This window comes from Apium graveolens, chromosome 3, assembly GCF_009905375.1.
Source record: "Apium graveolens cultivar Ventura chromosome 3, ASM990537v1, whole genome shotgun sequence".
NCBI classification, from domain to species: Eukaryota; Viridiplantae; Streptophyta; class Magnoliopsida; order Apiales; family Apiaceae; genus Apium; species Apium graveolens.
This window is the reverse complement of record NC_133649.1, coordinates 259,387,414-259,403,168: the sequence shown is the minus strand read 5'-3', so window position 1 is coordinate 259,403,168 and position 15,755 is coordinate 259,387,414. Positions and strand designations below refer to the sequence as shown.

Here is a 15,755-nt window from a genome sequence, read left to right as displayed (position 1 = left end):
CATGATCAAATTCTTGAACTTCTTCCAGTGAATCTTCAAGTCTGCAGATGAACAATGTTTCTTTATTCTTTGACAGATGTTACATTGTGAGATCTCTCTGATGATTAATCCACTATTTACTTATTACATTCTTATTTGAGTTGAGTTAAATACTCGAATAAACGAGTAGGCTATGACATATGCCTTTCAATCTCCCCCTATTTGCTTGTTAGACAATAACAACAAATACCTAGAGGATAACTCAACTAACAAATAAGAAAAAGATATAAACAGTAATGTAAAATAAATAGCAGAAAAATTCTGGATTATATTTAACATTTTCCAGATTCCAAATGAAATTTACAAGTGAATACAAGATAGATGTTCCTCTAGCCTGAACATATAACTACATTAGACTATCTTGATTCATAAAGCTCTAATCATATTACATTGAGTTTTCAGCTAATTGACTTCAGTTGTCTTCTCTTCTGACTTCACCTTCTTCTAAATCTTGAAGCAATTCCTTGTCAAAGACACGATCCTTTTCTGAAGTGAAGCTTGCTGGTCTGACTGGTTGAACTCCAACTGACTTCAGCTTATTCTTGAGTTGAGTGTACCTTTTAACATTCTTTTCACAATAAGCTTGAATCAAGTCAGCAGCTTGAGTCTTCAACATGGATGAATATCCAGCAGTTCTCAAATGATGTTCCATCCAGACCAGATGCTTAGCTGAGTAGTCTTTAAGAGATTGTACATCTAGCTGACAGATTTGAAGACAATCATACTTAAAGAATCTCACCTGATGAGGATTGTTGACCACTTGAGGACTAGCCCTGCTGGCAAACTCTTTAAGCCTTTCTCGAAGAACTTCATTCAATTCTGAGCTTCTTTTGACTTTGTTTAAAAGAACCCAAATCTCTGACAAAGAACGATTCTCAAATAGATGAAGTGACACCTTGAATGATCCTTCACTCTAACAATATACAAAAATGCTCATCTCATTTAGGGATCTATCAAAAGCAGCTGTGATCCTTGAGACTTCAGTCTTGATAGCATTCATGTACATGTCATTGTTAGGATTTGAGATTTCCAGCTTGTCAAGAAGATGTAAGAACTGCCTATCATTGTTAGTGCTCAGCTGAGGCATATCAAGTACTCTCCTAGCTTCATCCCATTTTTCACCAATCTTCAGTCTGACATCTCTTCTCCTTTCTTGAGCCTTAATGTCATGAAGACGTTGCTTTTGAAGAGTTTCTGTTCTTTGAATGTCTTTTCTCATGTCAATGATCTGAGAGACCTTCTTGAGTTCAGCTTCTTTTCTTTTCATCTCTGATTGCTCCTTCTGAAATTCTTTCTCAAACATAGGATCCACTGTATCTTCTTCTTCCCAATCTTCAAAATCACTTTCCTCTTCAGCTTCAAATAACCCATCTTTATCTTCCTGAACTGGTTCAGTGGGAATGTAAAAAATATCAAAGTCATCCTGTTCTCCACTGTAGTAGACATCATCAGCCTTTCCTTTGTTTCCAGCAGAGGTATCTTTTTCTTTCCCTTTGGCACTACTTCCTTTCTTCTCCCCCTTAGTTGAGGGATCCTCTTCTGATCTTCCTTTGGAACCTCCATCACCTCCAGAGCCTGATCCTCCACCAGACGGTCCTTCAAAATAAGTTCTTTGTTCTTCATTAGGGCAATGAGAATTCTTGATCATGTAATATAGGTGCTTCATCCCTTCATTGAGATGTTCCATGCCCGTCTCTATCTTTAGAAATCTTGAGGAGTCCAGTGAATGATTCATCTCAACGAGGTCTTCAAGAGAAGTCATTCTTGTATGTAGAGAGCAGAAGTTGGATATGTCATCAGCTGATAAAGTTGGAGTGTCCTGAATAGAATTGAGCTTTGGTATTACAGTGGTCTTTAGATCTGAGATGTCGTTCCTTATGATTGCAAGCTGATTGTTGACATAGGTGGAAGAAGAAGACCGTTCAACCACTTGTGCTTTGAATGCTTGAGCTTCAGCTTGGCTTTTAGCAAGTTCTTCTTTTAGGGCAGTAATCTGAGCTAACAGGTTTACAGTATCAGTGTCTGTGTGTGCTCTCACCTGAATTTCACTCGTATTTGGCTCACTCACCTCACGTGCATGTGTTTCTCTCAATATAATTGCTCGTGAGGAGTCTTCCTGTTGCTGTTCTTCTGTACCTGCATTAAAAATCACCCTAGCCTCTTCAAGAGAGGTCAGTGGTGGTGCAATGGGAATTCGCGAGTCCCGATCCTCAGTCAAACCTATCAAATCTTTTGGAATAGATGTCTGAATTGCTTCAGGGATAGATTGACTGAGTTGCCCTCCACTTTCTCCAGATAAATCTGCGAGTGGAGAATCCCATAAGGGAGCCAGAGGTGTTTGATCTGGGAGGGGAGAAAATGACTCTATTAAGGATGGCGGAGAGTCAGATTTTCCCTCTGAATCATGTGACTGCTCTTCTACCGTAACTATGGCAGGCACTGTAACCGACTCTACGTGCACTCCTCGCTGTGTGTCCTGAGTATGATCTGGGGAAGTGTATGGTTCCATTGTGAGTAATGGAATTGTGCCTGACTCAGTACAAGATGCCATGGCCCTATGGCGAATTTCAATAGATGCATCATGTTGAGAGAATGCCTCTAGTAACTGTTCATTGGCCATTTCAAAGTCCATGTCCTGTTGGGAGGACAAGGATGGGCTTTCAGATGCCTCAGAATATGTTTTTCTTTTCTTAGGAGGAGGCAGAGCTGAGGGTTCACTCATATTTAACAATGTACTACTTCCTAGTAATCTCCTGGGTAACATTTTAGACAGTGGGGGAGAGGTTGAGATAGAATGTGACTCTGTGTTTGGCTCTATGACCTGGGATTGAAGCTGTGGTTCTACAACTTCATGGTCAGCCCTATCAACCACTGGGGGTCTTTCAACAGAAGTAGGAAGAGAGTGAGAGTGAGGAATTACTACCTGTAATGGAAGAGCCTGGGTGGCTTGAACCACTGGAGGTTGAGGTTGCTGTTCATGGCCGGGAAGATTGAAAATAGGTAAGGGAATATAAGTGGCCATGAAAGCAGATACAAGTACTGGAACTTGCATGAATTTGAAGGTTGTGTCTTGGCGAGTGTAAATCTTTTTACTAACTGGAGGGGGTTCGGTTACTGCAGAGTTAGCAAAAAGGGCTTTGTGTTCAGGTGCGAGAAGATGATCTGCTATAAGCATGAGAAAATGAGCATAGTAACATGATACCCTATGATTTGTAGAATGATCACGTAAAGCAGAAGTTAGACGTCTCAAGAGAATGGGAAAGAGTAGTTTGCCAAAATTGATCCTTTGATTGAAAACAACCGCAAGACCAATATACTGCAGAGTGGAAGTGATGTTATGAAAATTGGATTTTGTGCAGTTGGCAAACACTTTGGAAAGTGTATCAAAGAAAATATCCCATTCAGACACCAAATTTGATTTAGAAAGTTTGGTTAAATTGATCACCCCCTGATAGTGAATAGCATTGAAAAAATTTGTGATATCATTTTCAGAGGGTAAATTACAGAAATTGTCTAGTGGAAAATTTAACGCACGATTGACGACTGTTTCATCAACTACATACTGTGTGTTTGCGACGGTGAATGAAAAAGATTTTGAATCATCGGCCACAGTAGAGGTTGTGCAAATCAGTCTAAGTAGATCGACGTTTAAAATCACATTTGATTTAATAGCAGAGCTAACAATCGAATGGTCATTTAAAAATCTAATCCATGGCTTAAATTTTTCAACATCACATTTTTCCGGATTAAAATAACCAACCTGATTATGCGCGACAATTTGGAAATTGAGAGCCATTTAAAATAATAATAAGACACACGCTTTTCAGAATTTTAAGAGTAATATTAAGAAAATTCGAATTAATTAAATTAATTTAATAATTCGAATTAAATTAATTATAATCAAAAAATTTAGACAGAAATGTATCTCGTTAAAATTCTTAACTCACAAACGCAGTTTTGACAAACCAAAAGACACAAATCAGAAATTGAAATAGAAATAAAAATAAAAAGTTCAAAATCAACAAACACAAATTGAATTTGAAGGGGCAAACTGATTTTTATTGGATTTTGCGTTTTTATATATATATATTTTTTAATAAAAATCCAACAGCACCTCTGTATATATATACTTGTATGTATATACCACAAAGTGATGAATCAGTTTGCTGAGTAAAAACTCGAGCAAGGAAAGAGCAGATCGTTGGTTTTAGTTCGAAGAGAGAGAAGAGAGAAAACTGAAGACAAAAAACACTGTTCGAATTTTTTAGAAGTGATGAACTGTTGAAATGGTTTAAAACAATACAAACACACGCTTTTATATAACAGCTGGTATGACAATCCGGGATTGTCATACCGATTGTCATACCAGGCAAAAGAAGGAAAATAAATAATAGAATTAATACTAAAATTATAACTGGTATGACAATCTGATAGTCATACCGATTGTCATACCAGTATAATAATAAAAGGAAAATAATTATATATATGGTTTATAACTGGCAAGACAATTGATAGTCATACCGATTGTCTTGCCAGTATAAAACTATACTGAATAACATAATAAACAAAATTTAAACTGAAATGACTTTCAGCAAGACAATTTCAATTGTCTTGCCGATTGTCATATCAGCTTTAAACACAGAAACACACATATATAAATATGTACTGGAATAAAGACTTATATAACTTAGTAAAAATATCAGAAAATATTTACAAAATCAAAGACAATATTTCAGAATTAATTATTTTTATTCCAAAAATTGATTTCTGTTGAATTTTAGCAAATAAAATTCATAGAAAAATATTTTTAGAGAAAATAAAATATTCTGAGATATTTTAAATTAACAAGAAGGGAAAATAAAAATAGATAAGATAATATATATTACATAGAAATAAGCAAGAAATATGATAAAATGATAACATAAATTTGCAAATGAATTTTTCATTTATGAAAAATTCATTTGTAAATTCATTCAAGAACAGATCTCAGATATTAACTAAATTAATCACTAAAACTATTCAACATGCCCAATTTACCAACTAATCTGGTAAATGTGGATTCGTCAAGTGGTTTAGTGAAAATATCTGCTATTTGTTCTTCTGTTGGAACAAAAAATAGTTCAACAGTACCATTCATGACGTGCTCTCTAATAAAATGATACCTGATGTCAATGTGCTTTGTCCTCGAGTGCTGCACAGGGTTGTTGGTGATGGCTATTGCACTTGTGTTGTCACATAAAATAGGAATCTTGTTCAATACAGAGCCATAGTCTCGTAGTTGGTTCCTAATCCACAAGATCTGAGCACAGCAGCTTCCAGCAGCAATATATTCAGCCTCGGCCGTTGAGTTGGAAACTGTTTGCTGTTTCTTGCTGTACCATGAGACTAGCCTGCTTCCTAGGAATTGACAACTTCCTGAGGTGCTTTTCCTATCAACAACACTTCCTGCATAATCTGAATCTGTCTATCCGACAAGGTTAAAACCAGATTCTTTAGGGTACCAAATACCTAGATTTGGTGTTCCCTTAAGATATCTTAAGATTCGTTTAACAGCAACGAGATGAATATCTCTAGGATCCGCTTGGAACCTTGCACATAAACATGTAGCATACATAATATCTGGTCTACTTGCAGTAAGATAGAGTAATGAGCCAATCATACCTCTGTAGCTTGTGACATCTACCTTAATGGAGTTTTCACATGGTCCAAGCTTGACAGCTGTAGTTGATGGAGTCCTTGCTGATGCAGAATCCTCTAGATTGTACTTTTTGAGGAGTTCCTTGAGATACTTGGATTGACAAATAAATGTTCCATCTAACCTTTGATTTACTTGTAATCCAAGAAAGAACTTCAGCTCTCCCATCATGCTCATTTCAAACTTGCTGTGCATTAACTTAGCAAATCTCTTACAGAGATTATCATTAGTAGACCCAAATATTATATCATCCACATAGACTTGGACTAATATAGTATCCTTCTTATGTGTTTTAGAAAAGAGAGTTTTGTCTATGACACCTCTAATAAAGCTATTTTCAATAAGAAATTCAGAGAGAGTGTCATACCATTTTCTTGGAGACTGTTTTAGCCCATAGATAGCCTTGAAAAGAAAGAAGACAAAATCCAAATGATCTGGATCTTCAAAACCAGGAGGTTGCTCTACATATACCTCTTCATCCAACTTTCCATTCAGAAAGGCGCTCTTGACATCCATTTGATAAACTTTAAAGTTTCAAAATGCTGCGAATGCCAGAAATATCCTGATGGCCTCAAGTCTAGCCACTGGAGCATAGGTTTCATCATAATCAATGCCTTCAGCTTGAGAATACCCTTTAGCTACCAGTCTTGCCTTGTTTCTTGTAACCACACCATCTTCATCTAGTTTATTCCTGAATACCCACCTAGTACCAACAGCTTTCTTGTGTACAGGCCTAGGTACCAGTTTCCAGACTTGTTGACTTTCAAACTGATTGAGTTCATCTTGCATAGCAATCACCCAATCTGGATCAGTCAGTGCTTCTTCAATTTTCTTAGGTTCCATCTCAGAAAGAAATCCTGAGAACAGACACTCATTTTGAGTAGCACGTCTAGTTCTGACTCCAACATCTGGATCACCAATAATCAACTCAAAAGGGTGAGCTTTATTCCAGACAGTCTATCTTGGAAGATTTGATCTTGATGATTCGCCTTGAAATTCATTGTGATGTTGTGTCCTACTAGATGATCCTTCAGCATCTCCCCCTGAGTTGTTGCCATGTTGACTTGAAGATTCTCCGTCAGTAGCAGTGGTATCTCCATTGTTGCCAAAGTTTCCATCACTATTACCTTGAGTATCATCAGGATTAACAGGTTCTTCACCAGCAACAACCTCAGGTTCTTGACCATGTTCTGATTCTGAATCTGACGTCTCATCAAACTTCAGTTTCTCAGAAGGATCTTCAGTTTGGATACTAGGGAGTTTAGTGTCATCAAATGTAACATTGACACTTTCAGTTACTTTGTGTTGATCAATGATATACACTCTATATGATCTTCTTCCATATCCAACAAAAATACCCTCATATGCCTTTGCCTCGAACTTACCACGACGATCATCTCCATCCTTGAGCACGAAGCATCTGGCACCAAATACATGAAAGTATTTGATAGAAGGTTTCTGTTCATTCAAAATCTCATAAGGAGTTTTCATGAAGTCTTTGTTGATTAGAGTTCGATTCTGAGTATAACATGCAGTATTGACAGCTTCAGCCCAAAAGTACATTGGAAGACCTGATTCACTTAACATCGTTCTTGCAGCTTCAATCAATGTACGATTCTTCCTTTCTACCACTCCATTTTGCTGAGGGGTTCTAGGAGCTGAAAATTGTCTGGTAATCCCTTTGCCTGTACAGAATCCATTGAGAAGTGCATTCTTGAATTCTGTCCCATTATCTGACCTTATTGCTCTAACAGGGACGTTAGAATCTAACTCAATCATCTTGATATGATCAATCACAACTTGTGGTATTTCATCCTTAGAGTGAAGAAATAAAACCCACGTATACTTGGAATAGTCATCAACTATCACAAGACAGTAACACTTCTTTGACATAGAAAGGATATTAACTGGACCAAATAAATCCATGTGCAATAATTGCAGAACACCAGTTATGGAAGATGTGTCAGTGCCTTTGTGACTTGCTTTCTTTGACTTTCCTTTCTGGCAAGCCTCACATAGTCCTTCTGGAGAGAATTCCAGCTGAGGCAGACCTCTTACCAATTCTCTTTTGACAAGAGAATTCATTGTTTTGAAATTGAGATGGGAAAGTCTCTTGTGCCATAGCCAACTCTCATCTGACGATGCATTTGCATAGAAACAATTGACTTCAAGATTGCTTCCAGAGTTCATGTCAGCTACGAACAGATTTCCTTTCCGGATTCCCATTAAGCAGGGTTTTTCACTTTTCTTGTGCAGAATCTGACACTTCAGCTTGTCGAATAAAACATTGTAGTCGTTGTCACAGAACTGACTAATGCTAAGCAGATTGTGTTCAAGTCCTTGCACAACATATACATTTTCAATGATAACATTTCCAGCTAGCAAACAGCCATATCCCTCCGTTAAACCTTTGCTGTTATCTCCAAAGGTAACCACTGGGCCAGCTTTCTCAACCACATTTGATAGCAGGGCTCTATCTCCGGTCATATATCTTGACGATCCACTGTCAAGAATCCACACTACCGGTTGTACCTGTTTAATGCCCTGCAATACAAATGGATTAGAACTCCTTCGGAACCCAAGCTTGGCTGGGTCCGGCATACTTGTAAAATTGGCCTTTATCAGGAAAAACAACATTCTTAATTTCACTATTCTCAACGTTCTCAATGACTGAACATTTGACCTTTAAAACAGCCTTATCAAATTTCTGTTTAGGCTTAGGCACAAATATCTCCTTTCTAGCTTTAGGAGGACTAGTAGTCTTAGACCTATCATGCTTTCTATTATTCACATGCTGACGAGGAGTAGTCTTATCATTAGAAACATTCTTACCATTAAAATAAGCAAACAACAGATTAAAAGCACAAGACATACAATCAGGAACACCACATGCTTTATGAGAAGGATTAACAATAGGCAACTTATGCATGGTAGACATGGCATTTGTGTTATCCAACTCATGTGTGTCTGAGTTAGTCTCAGTTGCTTTCACAACCTTGACTGGAACTTTTGACACACTTGACTTGGAGACAGCTTTCCCATTAGCATTATCTTCAGCACGGATTTCTTCTTGAATAATAAAAGAGGTCTCATCAAATGGTTCAGCAATTGATTATTTATAGAGGGGTTCATCAACACCCTTAAGCACATGTGGTACTTCCCTGCCTTTAGCACATACATGAGGAAGGGAGTTTATGCCTAATTTTCCAATAGCAGCATTATAATCATAACCTATTCCATGTGTTTGATTAACAGCCTGCTTATTGTAAAACTCTTTGGACTTCGAACAAGAATTAAAGTAAGCTTTAACCTTAGCCTCAAGACCGGTGATCTTGTCTTTGAGAATAGTTTCGAGTTGTCTATAACAGTCAACTCTATTCTCTAGAAAAGATACTTGTTCTTTTAGTTTATCTTGATTAATGTGCACAAGTCTTAATTCATTGACCTCTTTCTCAAGGTCTTTGATTAGTTGATTTAACAATTCATTATCACGACGAGCACAATCTAAGGAACCTCCTAGATGATAAACTAATTCAGCATCAGTAAATTTTACCTCTTTTCTTGACGATGAGGTGCTTGCATTACTAGCCATGAGAGCAAGATTCCCAACTTCTTCATCTTCACTGTCAGTATCATCCCAGCTTCTTCCCTTTGCCAGGTACGCCCTTTCAGATTTACTCTTTTGATTAGAATCGTAAGAGTTCTTCCTAGCTTGTTTTGGCTTCCTGCATTCTGTGGCAAAGTGTCCCAACTCATTACAGTTGAAGCATCGAATGGTGCTTCGATCAACCATCCCTGTTTTATACCCACCACTGCTGGTGTTAGAGGATGAAGATCCACCTTTCTGGAATCTGTTGTAGTTGGACTTGTACTTGAACTTGGGATTCCTTTTGAATCTGACATTTGAGAATCTCTTGACAATCAGGGCCATTGACTCATCCTCCAATTGCTCCAGTTCTTCCAAGGAATAATAATCATCTCGTGATTGATTTGTAGTAGGAGAATCAAATTCTGCTACTATCACATTATCTTCAACCTTGGAAGACTGTACCATTCTTTCTGACTGTTGAGATTGATGTTGATATTGTGGTTGTTGTTGTTGTTCATCAGCTACTAGAGCAGTAGACGTGCTGACCACTCTTCCTTTCCCGTAAACTTCCTTCTGCTGAATCTGCTCCAACTCATAAGTCTTTAACACACCATAGAGCCTTTCCAAAGAAATCTCACTCAGATCTCTTGCTTCTCTTATGGCAGTGATTCTATGTTCGAGATGAGTTGGCAGTGTTAAAAGGAACTTTTTGTTGACCTCCCTGATGGAATAGTATTTACCATTAATGTTCAGGTTGTTGATCAATGCATTGTACCTCTCAAACACTTCAGTGATTCCTTCTCCTGGATTGGATTTAAAGTATTCATACTCAGAGGTTAGGATTTCTAGTTTGTTCTCCCTAACTTCCTCTGTGCCTTCATTAATAATCTCAATAGTTTCCCAGATATGTTTGGAATCTTTACAATTCATCACATGTCTATTCATCAGGGGATTAAGGGAATCTACTAAGATTAATTGAAGGCTAGCATCCAGGGAAGCTTCTTCTATTTCAGCAGGAGAGAAGTCCTCAGGATCCTTCACATAAGTCCTCGCTTTGGTGATCACCACATCATTTTCTATTACCTCTGGTTCCATAACCATAGGAATTTTTGGACCCTTCTTCAACACTTGCAAATATTTGGGATTAGCAACCTGTAAAAACAGTAGCATCTTCTTCTTCCACATAACATAATTTTCTTTATCGAAAAGTGGAATTTTAACGGTTTCAACTTTTTGTGTAGTCATTATGAATTTTTTGAGTGAATAAAAAATTCAAGAAGTGAAAGAAACACAAAAGTCTAGGATCTAGATTTGTACGTTAATCAGAAGGCTCTGATACCAATTGTTAGGTCCCAATTTGTTTGTAGAAGGGGGGGTTGAATGCAAACAATACCGTTTAATCGAATAAAATGCGGAATAAAATTGTGAAACAAAATTCAAGTTAAATAAAACTTTTATTAAACTTGAAAGGTGTTACAACTACGGTATCGGTTATAAGGGATTAATCTCAAATCAATTATTACAAATCTAGAATAAATTCGACATGAACTTTTTCTATTTTTGTAATTAAAAGATCAAATGCTAAATGCGAGTTGAGATTAAGTTCTAGGGATTTTAATCCGCTAGATTGATACACAAGAACAAGATAAGTATTTCTAGTTGATTGGATTTAACTTTACAATCTAGAAATTGATCTTGAAGTTGCAGATGAGATGTAATATTTTTCTGCTCCTTTTTCTTTTTGTTCTTGAGTATGTATTCTGTTTGATTGCCTGCTTCTTTTTTTATGAACTGGTCTTCTGCTTCTTTTAAACAACACAGCCGAGTAGATTGAATTGGAATGACAATCCTTTAAGCTTGTGAGACTTTCGGTAGGACAATGTTTACAACTAGCAAGACAATTAAAAATGAGCTAGCAAGACTTTCGGTATGACTATAGATTGTCATACCGATTGTCATATTAGTTCAAATAAATTGTCTTGCTGAATTAATAACAGATTTTAATCTAAACAGAAATTCTAATAAGACAATTAAATGTATTGGCATGACTTTCGGTATGACTATCAATTGTCATACCGATTGTCATACTAGTTCAAATAAATTGTCTTGCTGAATTTAAGCAGATTTTAAATCAATTAAAATCTTGTAAATCCTTAATATTAATTCTAAATTAATTAATCAATTTAATTCAATTAATCAATAAATTAATCTTTGCAGATATAATTTATTTTCTTAATTAAATTATATGACTTAATTAATTAATAGAGAATTAATACTAACCCTGAGCAGCATCCATTCTTCTGACAATCTTCTGAAAGTCACTGAGACTTATGAATCAATTCCGCCACTTCAATGCTGACACTCGATGTACTGTCTGGTTCATGAGTGACTAACTTTCGTGACGTTTCTTCATGTCTTGACTTTGATACTCTGATTAAATCCTTGTAATAAATGATACCTTGACGAGATCTCTGTCACTTGATTAAATCCACGATCTTGATTTATATCACTGAGGCATGATCAAATTCTTGAACTTCTTCCAGTGAATCTTCAAGTCTGCAGATGAACAATGTTTCTTTATTCTTTGACAGATGTTACATTGTGAGATCTCTCTGATGATTAATCCACTATTTACTTATTACATTCTTATTTGAGTTGAGTTAAATACTCGAATAAACGAGTAGGCTATGACATATGCCTTTCAATCCACCCATGGCTTGCTTAGACATTGGTCCACATACATCTGTGTGTACCATTCCTAGCAAATTTGCAGTCCTCTATCCATGTCTACTAAATGGAGACTGCAATGCCACTATAAAGTTAGATTTTCATCATCCCTTTTCTTTTATTAGTTTGTTCAATCTGAAGTAAATTATGTCACACATATACAGACCATTATTTAAAGCACCACGTCCATAAAGAATATTATCTCTAAGAATAGAACATTCATTATTCTCAATAATAAATGAAAATCCAGCCAAGTCTAACATGGGAATAATATTCCTCACAATCGAGGGAACAAAATAACAATTATTTAAAACAATAGTCTTGCCCGTAGGCATATGAAATGATTCTACATCTTCAGCAGCAACTCTTGCTCCATTTTCCATCGGTAGAATCACCTCCTCTTCCTCAAGAGTCCTACTTCTCCTTGGTCCCTGCAACAAATTGCAGATTTGAGAACCACAGGCAGTATCTAATACCCAAGTAGAAATTTGATTTAATGACATATTCACTTCTATCATGAACATACCTGAATCAGAAGCGGTAGTCTCACTACCCTTCTTCTTCTTTAATTCTGCAAGGTAAACCTTGTAGTTCCTCTTCCAGTGCTGATAAGTGGAATTTTATACCACTTAGAACGTCTTAAAATGGCTTAAATTGGTGTCTTGAAATCAAGTATTTTGTGTATTTGATGCGTTTTTCTAGTGTTTATGCATTTCAGGGTATTAGTTGCATTTCGGAGGAGGAATCATCAAGAATAAGCCTTGGCATGTGTTCACCATTGCAAGAGGAAAAGAACGGGCAGATTACGGCGAAGAAACGGAGCAAACCTGGAATTTTTCCAGTAGGGTCCTGCGCGCCCGCGCAGCAATGCTGAGCGGCCGCGCAGCAGCCTTGCGCGCCCGTGCAGAAATGCCGAGTGGCCGCGCAGGGTCGGGGAAAAAGCTGAATTATTTTAGACTTCTACTTCTGTTTGGCTTCCAACTTCTATGTAATCTGAGTTTTATGGGACTATTATATAAGTAGATTTGAGACGTTTTCATGGAGAATAAGAAGGAGATTATGTTTTAGATTGTGTTTTACGCAAGAAGCGAAGGAGATAAGGAAGAAGACCGATTTAGCATACCGCAACGAAGAGGAAGCATATATTCTTGTGATTCTTGTTTCGTTGTAACGTTGGATGCTAGTTTTCTTGCTTTGACTTATTTACTCTTGTGACGTACTCTGTTTTAATATAATTAGTTTAGTTATTATTTTCTTGTGTTGTTCATCATGACTTCATATGAACCCATGATGGCGATAAGTTCTATTATGGGCTAATCGTGATCATGGGGTTGCAACGGATTTATTATGAAATTCTTTAGTTAATTGTTTAATACTTTAGTGTGTGATAATTGCATGATATCTAGTATTGGTTGTGCGTATTCGTCTTATGTGCGTCGCGAACATATAATATAGGGTGTTAATCTCTTGTGAAGCGATGGTGGATCTTGAGATTTAGAACTTGCCATGCTAGCATAGGTTCATGTACGTTGTGCATGATTAGTGGGTAACTCTAACAGTTTTATTTGCCCTATGTAATCAAAAGGAATAACTTGTGCTTAAATCGTTGTGTTGTCAATTTCTGTAGACATATGGGAACTCAACATAATTGATGACTATTCAACTTCTATCTTAATTGTGGATGCTTGGTAGAATGGTATTAGTACAATGAAAGTTGGCTTTTATCAGTTTCGTGTTATTCGATTAATATCATCACTGTCACATGCTAAAGGTAATAACAATGGCTATAGAAGGAAGTAATAATGAAGTTGTGATCTCATGAGTGTTTTATTATTGATAAATTGAAGTGTTAGTTAAGTTGTTAATTAAGTAGTTAATTATAGTTAATATTTAATCAACAATTTTAAGTGTTATTATCTTAACATTGAGAAGTAATCATACATTGGTGAGTGAGTTAATTTAGACAATAACTTAGTCTGAGTCTCTGAGGGAACGAACTAGAAAGTTATTACTTGCGAACGCGTATACTTGCGTGAATATTAGTGCGTGATTTCGCCCTAACAAGTTTTTGGCGCCGCTGCCGGGGACTCGGCGTATTTGTTTAGTTTATGTACTTACCATCATTGGTCATTAAGACTCAGTGATTAGGACGTAGTAGTTAATTACTCTTTTCGGTTGTGTTTCAGGTACTTTAGCAAGCATTTATGCAAACTCGTTCTCGTGCTCGCAAGAGGACCTTAGATACAGATGAGGAGAAATACGAAGTTCTTGATACTCCGGAGAAGTTAGATTTTGAGGATTCGGATTCAGGAACTGAGCAGAAAGAACCAGTAAACATGAGAGATCGTATTGTTCAAGCTGATCCAGCTCTTATGGATTTTTCTCGGCCTAAAATTGATGACATTCAGTCAAGCATCCTTCATCCGGCTATTCAAGCTAACACCTTTGAAATCAAGCCGGGCACTATTCAGATGGTGCAGAATTCTGTTTCTTTTGGAGGAGCGGCAACTGAAGACCCCAACATGCACATAAGGAATTTTATCGAGATCTGCAGCACTTTTAAGTATAATGGCGTGACTGATGAGGCTATCAAGTTGAGGCTTTTCCCATTCTCACTGAGGGATAAGGCTAAAGACTGGTTACATTCTGAACCAGCTGGGTCCATCACTACATGGCAAGATCTTGCGCAAAAGTTTCTGGTGAAGTTTTATCCAAGGCAAAGACTGCTGCTATGAGGAGTGCTCTTACTCAGTTTGCGCAGCAACCTACAGAATCTATGTGCGAGGCTTGGGAACGCTACAAGGAAATGTTGAGAAAATGTCCACATCATGGAATGCCGGATTGGATGGTAATCACTGGTTTTTATAATGGTTTGGGGGCCCAATCTCGGCCCATGCTCGATGCAGCAGCTGGAGGAGCCTTATGGGCTAAAAGCTATATTGAGGCGTATAATCTTATAGAGACAATGGCTGCAAATGAGCATCAAAACCCAACTCAGAGGATGACGTCAGGCAAGGTAGCAGGTATTCTGGAAGTTGATGCAGCCACCGCTATTGCAGCCCAGCTCCAAGCGCTATCAATGAAGGTTGATTCTTTGGCTACGTATGGAGTTAATCAAATAGCTATGGTTTGTGAGCTTTGTGCAGGTTCTCATGCTACGGATCAGTGTTCTCTTGTCAACGAATCTGTTCAGTATGTGAATAATTATCAGCGACAACAGCAGCCTGTGCCAGCGACCTATCATCCTAACAACAGAAATCATCCAAATTTCAGCTGGGGGAATAATCAGAATGCTATTCAGCCAACATATCAGCAAGGAGTAAGTAAACAGTTTAACCCACCTGGATTCCAGCAACCACAGCAGTATGCTACAAGGCAATCATATCCTCAACAGGGAAGTGCAGCTGCACCTACTAGTGCTGATTTTGAGGAACTTAAGCTGTTGTGCAAGAGTCAGGCGGTTTCTATCAAGACCTTGGAAAATCAAATCGGTCAATTAGCCAATGCAGTGCTCAATCGTCAACCTGGCACTCTTCCCAGTGACACGGAAGTACCAGGCAGGAAGGAAGCTAAAGAGCAAGTCAAGGCTATTACCTTAAGGTCTGGAAAAGTAGCTGATGCTGAAAAGGCAAAAGAAGTCGAAGCTGAAGTTAGAGATGAAGAATCTAAGCAAAAGGAGAAAGTGGCGGAACCAAAGAAGACTAC

The 15,755-nt window shown here is 37.4% G+C and overlaps 1 non-coding gene across 1 annotated transcript; it reads right to left on the bottom strand.

Moving 5' to 3' along the window:
- Positions 1-14,778: 14,778 nt before the first annotated feature.
- Positions 14,779-14,885, bottom strand: LOC141715717 (small nucleolar RNA R71). The gene has a single exon (XR_012572469.1). It is a non-coding gene; the product is annotated as a small nucleolar RNA R71 (small nucleolar RNA).
- Positions 14,886-15,755: the final 870 nt, after the last annotated feature.